The sequence below is a fragment of the Achroia grisella genome, unplaced genomic scaffold (assembly GCF_030625045.1).
Source record: "Achroia grisella isolate CSIRO2021 unplaced genomic scaffold, CSIRO_AGI_Agris_v1 utg1479, whole genome shotgun sequence".
In the NCBI taxonomy this organism is placed as follows: domain Eukaryota; kingdom Metazoa; phylum Arthropoda; class Insecta; order Lepidoptera; family Pyralidae; genus Achroia; species Achroia grisella.
The window spans coordinates 24,056-36,466 of NW_026712640.1; the positions used below are offsets into that span (position 1 = coordinate 24,056).

Here is a 12,411-nt window from a genome sequence, read left to right on the forward strand (position 1 = left end):
TATGTATGGGTATGATTGTATCAGTATGGGAGTTTTCGGTATGGGAGAGTATATTATGTATGACTTTGCAAAAAAAATATCTAAGTATTTATATCATTTGTCTATTACCAATAAAACAAGCTCCTGTAGCTTCGGACTGGATCAAAAACAAAAATACTGGTCAAAAAAAAAATTACTGAGAATCAAACTCGGAACGTTATTGAAATCAATACTTGTTCCTACTTTAGAATGTATTTATTATAATGAGTGGGTAGAATTGATGTTCTTAGAAATGAGATAGTAAGTATGACTTAGTGATATCGTAATTAATAATAAAAAAAACTAAAACAATAGAAGTAAATCAGACGATAAATAAACGGTTTATTAACCAAATGTAAAAGACATTGTTTAAGCGAGATTTCCTGTTGTAAATTAAATCTGCTATTATCAGGGAGTACAATAAAGAGTCCAAATCATGAATATTTTTCCTGTGCTGAAACACAACAGACACTCGGAAATTTCCACGAATGCCACGATAAAAGGGAATTGAATTAAACAAGCACCATACGAAATGAGTGCTCTTTTATCCACAAAGCCCACAGGCATCGTTCAATTTAAATGTCAAAGTTAAAGAATCAACAACTGGGTCAAAGAGGCATCCGAGCTGCTCTGCAGCTGGGCGGATCCTGGTGAAATATTGAGGCAATTTTTCAAAGGAACGGCGTTTAAGCAAAAAAGATTAGCGACTTTGAGACTGTTGCAAAATCCGCGAAGTCACGTTAAACTTTGTGCCGGTGTAATTGGGTAAGACGATTTGGGGTAGGCTCGGGAGATTGCGGAAGACGTTTTCATTAGCAATGCCCGTGATCGTGAAAGGGATGTGTTACTGTCTAAATAGATTTCGAGTTTGGAAGTTCAAGCAAAAAGTTTTGCGCTTCAGATCTTAGACAGTACAAGTCTGTTTTGATGGTACGATATTTTTTTTTAATTATTAAGGACAACAATTAATTGGTTAAGGCGATTTTGGAGTAGGCTTGGGAGATTGCGGAAGACGTTTTCATTTGCAGCTCCCTTGAATGTGTTACTACCTAAATAGATTTCGAGTTTGCAAGTTCAATCAAAAAATTTTGATATTCATATCCTAGAGACTACAAATGTCTGTTTTGATAGAACTATATTTTTTTAAATTCTCAAACAATTAGTTGGTTAAGCCGATATTGGGGTACGCTCGGGAGATTGCGTAAGACGTTTTCATTAGCAGATCCCAGGAACGTGTAAGGGATGTGTTACTGTCTATTAGATTTCAAGTTTGCAAATTCAATCAAAAAGTTTTGCTTTTCAAATCATAGACAGTGCAAAAGTCTATTCTGTATCTGAATGTTTATGTTTCTACAATAGATTTATATTTGTTAGTAATGCTACAAGTTTATTATTCTTAAATAATAAAACATAAATGTCAATACAATTAAGCCGCGGGCAAAAGCTAGTAAAATATAATTATACTAGCTTTTGCCCGTGGCTTCGCTCGCGTTAATTTATCCTCTTAGGAGTGGAATTTATCAAAATCCTTTCTTAGGGGATGCTTACGTCATAGTAGCTTTATGCATGCAATCTCAGCCCGATCGGTTTAAAATTTACAAAGTTTCATACAAACTTTCATCCCCTATTTATCCCCTTGGGGGTAGAATTAGTCAAAATCCTTTCGGATGCGGATGCCTACGTCATAACATCTACCTGCATGTCAAACTTTAGTCCGATCCGTCCAGTGGTTTAGTCACCTTTCAGTTATATCTATATATATAGATATAGAGGTAAATATAGTACCTTCATAAAATTCCCATGCATAGTTATAGAAACTTTGTGCAAAATGAACATACGTTTTAAAAATAATATAAGCTTAGATACTTTAATAAATACATTCTATTTTTCATTTTTATTTTTACGTGCACTCAGGTATATAATCAAAAAATAAATGAACGTTTTAACATGTTCATTCGAACAAAGCTATCCCAAAAACTTCATTAAGCACAACGCCAAAACGTTTTAACTAGTTATCTAAAATCCTCCGCGAACAAATTGAGATAGCTACGTAAAGAGGATATAGGCGAAAATTGAGGTGAAAGCTTTCTATATACCTATACTTATGTATAAGGCTTTATTTTCCTGACACTCTCAAAGCCATTTTCGTACGTTGATGGAAAATAAAGCAGGTATGCTGAGGCTGGTAATTGAATGGGTGACACCTAATGATATACATCAGAGAGACTCCATCGTAACGTGTCAACCATGGAGGCATGTATAGCTTGTTATTCAGAGATGATAAAAGTAATCGATAGTATTATATCCTGTGGTTAATAGAGTTTTGGATGAGTAATCTTTTTTTTTATTGAGCGTTTTGGCCATTGTCAAGCGTTAAGACCTGTAGCACTGAGACCTGCATAGATCTATTGCTCTTGCCCTTTTTTTGAGTAATCTTTACATAGTAAAAAATGAAAGCGCTTCCACTGTGTGTTCGTACAGATTTTGTAACAACTCAGTTTTAGTAGTAGATAGTGATTCAAGAGGAAGGTTTATATGTATAATACTTGTAGCGTGCGAAGCCGGGGCGGTTAGCTAGTATAACAAAAATCAAACATTTATCGACACTGATTTTAATAAACGACTTTTTAGCAGTCTTGAATGCTTTGATTATTCACTTTTTACAGCTTCCTATAAAAAGCAACTCCTATTAAAATGTTTTATTACATTTTATCTATAAGCATAAAGTTTGATTACTTTTCATAGCGTTATATTCAATGAAAATTTATTATAATGTAAAGTATTATTTGCAATATCATTTAGTACTGATTGTAATTTGTAGATTGCGTTGTATATACTTCATCATTACTAAATGTCCTAAAACTCGCTATAAATTTTTTCGAGCGTGAATTATATAAATACTAGACCACAAGTACTAAAATAATTTTCCGCACATAATATAAAACAAAGTCGCCGCCGCTATCTGTTCGCTTATATATTTTAAATAAATTGCGTACAAGGATTTTAACCAAATTCTGTAATAGATAGAGTGAATCAAGAGGAAGGTTTATGTGTATAATATTATAAATAAATATATATGCATATATGCATGTTTATAGTATACAACAAGCGGAGAATTATATGGAAATCCCACAACTCCCACACTCCTAATTTAAACTATTTAAATGCTTACTACTTCCTTTCATCACCAAAGTTACTTTCCGAGTTTGATGGCAAAATTGTGTCAATAACAGTACGATTCCAGTTCGCAAAATGTCGGTACTCTGTACAGACGATAAAAGACAATAGGATTTCATTCATTGTTCGGGAATTACAACACATGTTTGATTTAGGGACTTTAAGCTTAGTCTGACAATGTCAAATGTTTGTAGACTTGAGAGTATTTGTTCCACATATAGACATCTTTCTGATGAAAGATATATTTAATCAAAAGATGGTTCTGGAAAATTGCATTGGTATTTAATCAGGAAGCCCTCATGGTAAACAGTAATTTACAATAGAACTGTTTTTTACATATAAATTACGATAGACAGATTATTTTAGTATCATGTACTACAAATTGCATGGATATAGTAGCCTGGAGTATGGATGCCTGAAACATCAAGGGTGAAGCGGGTGTGTTGCCGACCCTTAAGAATGCTGTATATCTTTCTTGAAAAACCCCACGTTGTAGTCTCTACAGCACGGAGTTTAGCTCTCTTACCCGTGTTAAAAGATTTTGTCATTGGAAAAATACTTAAATTTTGCTATAAACCTACCTCAAGAGTTTGATGTCCCAAAGTGCTAGCACCTCAGGCGGCCGAGAGGCACAGAGAGCCAGTCTTGGTCCGCACGCATGCAGCCTCACAGGCCCTGGACGGACGTTCGCAGAACTTGGAGATGATATGATGACTGCTGCAAACTCCTTACTGCTACCGAGGTTGTATTGCACCTGTGGACATTTTGTTAATTTATTTTCTAACCTATTAAAAATATATATATAAGAAATTTAACTGATTTTCTTGCCAGTTCTTCTCAATTGAATCTCTATACTGAACTGGATGGAAGGGAAAAAATTATATAAAAATTTCATAAGCGGCTAAAATGTCCTGTATGAATACGTAATTGATTTTTGAATTTAAATTAGGTACTCTGTAAATAATATGACAAAGTGTTTAAGAAATATATATTAATACCTAATACATCTCATACATTTATTTATTGTATTGTTTTTATTATAAATTGTTTATCTTTATATATTTCCCTTTCATGGGGTGATAGACTTATCTTTGCTGGTGCAAATCACCAAACAAAGATAACTATAAGAGAAATTATGTTAATGAAATTTTTTAAACGTATGACATAAAGGATCAAACACTTTAAGCACATGAATTCTGTGCTTGTGTCTGATGAAGAGTTCTTACTTTCTATTTATTGATTTTTATCTAAAATAAAGTCCACTGGTAAAAATACAAACATTTAAAATTAAAATTTATTAGAAATATATTTATTTTCTTCAGTGTATTGTTATTGTATAAGTATTTGATTGGCTTACACCTGCACAGGTTTAAGTCAATCTTGAACATTTATTCCAAAAATATCCAACAACTTTACTCATTGCAAAAACAACGTTATATTAGTTTATTAAATTATAAACTCCTAAGACGGAAGTTCCATCCAAGTTGGGTAACTCCAGTTTTCGAGCTCCAAATCCCGTTATGTCCCACCTCGTTTAAAATTAAGGGTCCCTCAGGGTGAGAGGTGGTCCCAGTGGTGAGATAATGAGTACCATTATAATATATTTTGGCCTTTCCTTATATTGCTTACTAAAGATCGTAAAAAGAGGCCTACGTGGGTACCTAATTTAGTCAAGCAGCTTGGTTTACAAGCTGCATTTCGATAGTAGAGTGCAAATTAGGCAGTGAAATTACAGGATAACAGACATGCTATCTTAGTTCCCTGGAATGGCAATTCTTGATATTACGAGTATAGCATAATAACATGAAATCCGTGATACTATTTATAGGTGGTAACTACCACTTGCCATAAATCCCCACCGATCGATCCCGCGTCCAATCCCAAAGGAGATCGAAATTACGACAGCCTGAGCCGAGGTTCGAACCCTTATCTTAGGGTACATGAGACTAAAGTTGTATCCGTCAGGCGAGAGTTGGCATTTAGCAGCTCCATAAGTCCTACCGCGGGTTTGAAGTCCCATCCGCACTCGCCTCCTATCGTCCGACGAAGGTGTAAAGACCTGCTGCAGCCAACAGCTTTTGAGTAGTGGGCCGATAGCTCGTTTTCATATTTCAGAAAGATATATCTACAGCAGTGGCATTCCATAATGTCGTGAGGCATGACACCTTAGTCCTTACTAATGATGACGCATCAGGAGTTTCACAAATACGTCATGACGATCATGACCACGGTTAGCACTTTCCATTAGGTAAGTCATCAGTTTTTTACCATTTCATTTACATTAAAAAATAAAGATCATGTTTACGTAATGTAGTGTTTACAAGAAAAACCTAAGTAGCGCATTATCGTATACTTTGCATAATATTCAACTTGTGATATAATTCTCGGTGAATGTGTACATTTATGTCTTAACATTAACATCATCATCATCATTTGAAGCATTTCATTGTGTACTCCTGAAAAAGGTGTTCCAAACGTAATAGAGCAACGACGTGATATAATGACGTAATTTTATTGTCTATTTCTAGCTATATTCACACAGAAATTGCTTCTAGGAAATTGATTGTTACATCCAGTTTTGTACTTTCAAGGTTATATGTAGTCAAAATTATTTATTGGGTACAATTTACATATCATATACATACTATTATGTGTCTTTTGAGGAAGAGAAGGGCTGAAGATACATACACACATATATGCATACATATAGTGGTGTGCCTTGGGAGAGGCCTATGTCCAGCAGTGGACTGCAGTGGGCTGATGATTTTTTTTGCTAGAATAATTGACGTCATGCAAGGTTCTAATTTGTTTTGAATTTATTCAAAGGTCGGTTCAAGATATTATCCGGTATCTTATTGTAAAAGTTCTATTACTTTATGGCATAAAAGCTGATGTAAAACATCAAATTTAATTAGCTCCAATATAATTATTAATTAACCTTAATAGTGTATAATAAAAAGGTAATAGCTAAATAATATGTAATAATGTTTTTAAGACAATTTAATAAATAGAGTATATATTTTGTAGGAGGACGAAAGAAGAAGAAGAATTAGGCGGAAGTCTATTTAATGTCACTTTTTTTTTTATAACACAGGGGACAAACGAGCATGCCGCTCACCTGATGGTAAGTGACTACCGCTCATGAGCACCCGCAACACCAGGGGAATTGCAAGTACGTTGTCGGCCTTTTAAAAAGGAATAAGCTCTTTTCTTGAAGGTTTCAATATCGTATCGGTTTGGAAATACCATTGCTGGAAGGTGATTCCACAATGTGGTTGTGCGTGGCAAAAAGTTTCTAGAAAACCGCACTGTGGAAGACCGCCATTCATCCAGATGATCAGGATGGTATTTCAGTAAAGTCTTAAATGTTCCTTAATGGATTTGTATCATTTTGTTTAATTCTGGTACTATTAGCATGTGTGAGATCACAAACCAGGTTTCCACACTGTTGGTTTCACAGCTGCTAATAGTATCGAAAGGTAATAAAACAATACAAATCTATTAAGTAATATATAATAAAGAAAATTCATCCAATTCAAGCCTCCAAATCATCAATGGCACAAAGGATGTGATATCTCCTTTTTTTTGTACAAGTCTGTATATATAAATGGCTGTTCCAGTTAACACACTATACTATAACATTTATTAGGTTGCTGGAAGAAATTTCTTTTAAGATACAAGCTCGCCTTTGTACATAACAAATAACCTATTTCTGTATTTTCTTGTGTGTGTGTATGTACAATAAAAAATGAATAATGATAATTTAGAGAAATGACAGTCACAGTTTTATGATGAGCGGGCGGGACTTGACAAAGTGATGTCCGTAGTGCTGTTCATGTATAGGCGATGGTTACAACTTACCATCGGATTGCTTTTTGGAAAAAGTTCGCTACTAAAAGTACAAGAATAATTGAATGTATATTTTTAGGAACTATGTAACAAAAGTGTGCGTTTTCAACAGAAAATACATTATCCACGAGTATGATTTAACTACATACGATTTATGGCGTAACCACTTAAATTTGCACAAAATTCTTTCTTACCTTTACTTTCCACTGTATCAATATTTCCCTAGTGTCAAACGCTAACACTGGCACCACGTCCTCGCACAACAAGGCGAGCGTGTTCGATTCCTTGTCGAGCGTGAATCCTGACTCGAAACCCAAGTACTGCTGCAATGAGAGCGATGCCTTGGTCTGCCCATTCTTCTGTCTTTCCTTCAAGTCCTTGTATAGTTGAATGTGGACGCAATCTGTGGACAAAAAGTATATAATTATTAACAACTATAGTCGTTGGCATATATTTTTTATAATGGCTTTGTCTCATCATCATCATCATCATTTCAGCCCGGAAGACGTCCACTGCTGAATAAAGCCCTCCACCAAAGATTTCCACGACGATCGGTCCTGCGCTGCTCGCATCCAACGCCTTCCAGCGATCTTCGACCAGATCGTCGGTCTACCTTGCTGGAGGCCTTCCCTCGCTGCGTCTTCCGGTCCGTGGTCAAACTTAGCAGTGCTTATGTTATCGGTACCAAATAAGTGGTAGAAATACTTAAATATATTTTTTTTTACATACATTGGATCATCAATCGCACAAAGGATTTGATCTCTCCTTTTTTTGTACAAGTCTGTATATATAATACATAATATACATTGGAAATACCAAGACATTGCCCTGGGTTTGTTTGTATTGACAAACAATTATGCTCATGAAAACAAATGTTTTTTATCGGGCGAGGAATAGACACTGCGACTATCGGAAGTAAAGTTTCGACCACTAGACCACCGAGGCCGTCGAATTACTAGCTATTATTATAAACTGATAATTTTATTATTTAAATTTCATTATCTTTATATATAAAAAAAAATACAAGAACCCCAAAATAAATGTATATTAAAATATATATATATATATAAAAATTACGTGTCACTTTTGTTTGTCCGCGATGGACTCTTAAACTACAGAACCGACCGCAAATTTGACTTGTATATTGTGTGCAATTTGATCCAAATTGAAAGATAGGAGCTTACATCTCGATTTATAGTCGCAATATAATTTAACCTTAGCCACAGCAACGCGTGACCGAGTCTACTAGTTTATTATATTTAATAGATGCAACAATGTACAATAATTTTTAATAACATTTCAATATAATCTGTGAAAGTATTTCTTATTAAATCAAGCAAGATCATCTTACAGCATCCAGCGTACCTTGCACTAACGAGATCTCCATCCTCCCTCATTACCTGACACTAATGAGATGTATTAAGGAAATTGCAGTGATATTTTAACTAAAATATACCTATACATAGATTTAGTGAGAGTGTCAACCTTAGTGGAGTAGCGGTTAGTATTACTGCTTCACCATCCAATGGTCGCGAGTTCAATTTTGAATTTGTTTGCTTGGTATATTATGTATTTATTTATAAGAAATATATTTAAGTGGATTTATAGATGACACTGTGTTATAAAAACTTAGGTATTAATATTTAATTAAATACCTATGGTTGTATAATACAGTAACATAAAATGTTGGAGTGTCTGCGTGTAGTGAATAACAAAGATAAGTTTCTCAATTAAAGATAATAATTATTTTTGTGTACCCACTATTAAAATTATAGTCACCTTAAGACAATTATAATGTAAATTTTATAACGAATAAATCGGAGATAATATTAAATCAAATCAAAAATCATTATTCATCATGTAGAACATTTTAGCCATTTATGAACGTAAATTTTTTTGTATTAATATTTTTTTCCTACCGTCCAGTTCAGTGCACAGATATAATTCAGAAGAACTGTCAAGAAACTCTTTTTTTTTAAACGGTTCTTTTACATTTTGTACTCATGTAGCTGTTTATGTCTAACATTAAATGAAAATCCCGTGCATGAACTGCTATGGCCATGTGTAAGTCATTGCTAATAATAACACATTTAGGCTACAACTTCAAGAAGTATCCAAGATTTCGAGTCATTCATTTGAGCAAAATAGCGCGTAAAATTAAGTGGAATAATAAAAAAGGGTGGTACAGTTAATGGGTTTTCATAATTACAAGGAACAAGACGCGATCTCTGAGGCCCGACTAGAATACATTTACTAATTACAAGACCGCACCGACAAGCGACAATTAGTTTTATCTCCTTTGAAATAAAATCGAAATTACAATAGAACACTGAACTGTGAATGACATTCCGTATTTCACCTATTATCTCGTGAGCTTCAGTGGAACGCGAGATAATTGAATTTGTACTCTCATGAATAGAATGTAAGTTTGAAAATCAATTGTGTGTTATCACAAAAGGCACATGACAGATTCCACTACATCAAAATCGAGTGTTCCATTTTCAAATTAATTCGGAACCGTTTTCTAATTGGTGCGACGTGACTCGGCTGTGTTCGAATCTAATCAGTGAATGTTTGAATTTGGAATCTAATTTGTGTTTAGAACCTTTGTGATTGTTCCCGCCATTCTGCATTGTTAAAAACAAATTAACATACAAAGTATACGAAGTCGATACAATTTAACATAGTATTACGTAAATTTACATAGTAACATATAAGTGAGAGTTGTGCAAATATTGTGATTTATCCTGTTGTTACAAAACTTTATACTACGTAATATTAAGTTTTGTAATTATAGGATAAATCACAAATACGTGAAGCATAAACTTTGTATCCCTTTTTACGAATATTGCGCGGACGGAGGAGTATGACTTTTTTATACTACGTAAGTGGCAAACAAGCATTTGGCCCATATGATAGTAAACGGTACTGTAGCCTATGGACTCCTGAAACACCAGGGGTGTTGCCGATCGTTAAGAATTTCGCACATTTATAGTTTAAACAGAGATGTGCAGAATATTATTATATTTTTTTAAACAGCCATAAAAAATAAATAATAAAACATTACACTCACTACTATGTATTTAACTCACACGCATAAATACTATTTTGTTTAATTGTTATTGCTGGTACAAGGAAATTTTCCTTTTTTTTATTTTCGAATTTCGAACATTAGGCAATCACTATTTCTAATCCTTATTCAGTTGCAGACAATAATAAATTAAGATTATTAAACGAGTAATAATCGAGATGAAATAGTAAATACATGAGAATTATACAGATAACAATGAAATACACAGAAAAAATATAACAAAGCAGAAACAATGTAGATAGTAGTTGAATCTCAGAATATCTTTGTGTGCATTTAATTAGTGAGTCAGTACCTATATTACTGTTTTTTAAAAAGATAACACAATAAAAATTGCTGCATTCACATATACGTAATAAGAGAATGTTTGTCTTTACTTTAAAAGTAAATCAATTTATATGTACACTCTAAACTATAGTTTACACGTGTTACGAATATCTAAACGTGACAGATCAATATACACAGAGATGTCAAGATTCCTTGTATAATAAATTGATTAAACATTAAATATTATGATGCGATAGCTTGTCTATGACTTTACAATAATAATATAATAATAATAATAACCCTGGACAATTCATACAGATACATATGGTTACATTATTAACAGAGCTTGTGTTATGGGTTCTAGACAACTGATAAAAATATTTAAATATGTTTTAAAAATACACATGACAACCAGACAACCCCTAGACCAATATAAACAATTATACTCATTAACAGAAATGTGAATGCATTGTGCGAGGAATCGAATCCGCAACTAGAGGAAGAAAGGTGGTGTGCTAAATCGCTACACCACCGAGGTTTCAATACCTATAGATAGAATATTACATTATAGGCTATTGCACATATCATAGTAGACTATATAATAGAGTTTCACATTTGTTTTTTTTTAATTTGTTAAAATGGAACTCGAATTCAAAATTATTTATTCACGTAGGACATTTTCGCCGCATCAGCATGTCAGTTTTTTGTATTATTTTTTTACTCCGCTGTCAACATTCTGTGTATTAAATAATTCACATGGCTCGAGTTTTGTCAAAAACGTCCTAAAAGCTATCTTTCATATAACACAATAAAATCCCCTACGCCTCTGTCAATTTCCTTAAATCTCTTGCTGACATTGCAGCAAAGGTCCCTCGGCAAACAGAAAATACACGGAGCAGTATTGCGCATGTGAACGTCACAATTTTTTTTATTGGCGGGTTTGGACCATTGTCAGGTGCTAAGACCTGTAACACTGCGACCTGTATAGATCTATTGTGCTGGGCCTTATTCAAAAGGAAAAAATTGACAAGAAAAATTGAAGAATATAAAATGAATGTATTATTAAAAAACAATAAATGTAATACAAATTTAGAATAAAAAATACATTTCCGATTAGCCAGTTACAAAACTTGATACATAAAAATAGAAATAGAAACAAAAATATATCTCTCGTATTACTTATATTGAATTTAAGTAGCGTCATTTTTACAAAAGGGTCTATTCCATTTGTGCCAAACCTCGTTATATCTAAACGTAATATAGGGAGGCGTTACAAAGGATCTCGTCAATATAAACGAGCGACGGAGGCTTCTCTTTTTTTGTTTGTTTGACTTTTGTGTGTCTTTTCATTACAAATATTTGTTACACTAACCATTGTGTTGCTATGAGTAGTCTAATCAATAAAGGAGTGGGCATTGGCCATAAACTCTTTCGGTAAACCTTTACGCTAAGGTAAAGTAAAGTATGTATATTACAATGGACAAATTATTCGAGAATAGAATAGAATAGAACATCATTTATTCAAATAAACTTACATTGAAGCACTTTTGAATAAGCATCACATTTTTTCAATCTCCCGCTCATTCTGAAAGCTGTCTCATTACAAGAGAAATGAGCAAGAAACTTGCTTGTTGCTCTTTTAAATAATTTTGTTGTTACTTTACATTTTTAAGTCGAAGTGTGCGAATACAAACTACCAACTAGAATTAATTTAATTAAATACCCAAATAAAGAAAATATTAAATATATAACCAACTGGTTGCGTATATTAAAACCAGCTGTAAGGTACATTTATACCTTAAAGCGAAAGTTATGTACTAACTCTGGGTAGCAAAATTCTCTGTCCAAAAGTTCTTCGATATATGCGAGTTTAGAGAGGCATAGATATAAAAATTGAGAATTTTCTCCGTAAATACTTCAAAAAATTTCTCTACCAGCTTTAATTATTTGTAACTGATAGTTTCTTTAAAAATATCGAATTATTGTCAGTGCCTCTTTTATACATTGTATAC

At 33.4% G+C, this 12,411-nt stretch overlaps 1 pseudogene; it reads right to left on the reverse strand.

Moving 5' to 3' along the window:
• Nucleotides 1-8,431, reverse strand: part of LOC131855719 (uncharacterized) — a 31,097-nt pseudogene extending 22,666 nt beyond the window's left edge.
• Between the last annotated feature and the right edge of the window lie 3,980 nt (nt 8,432-12,411).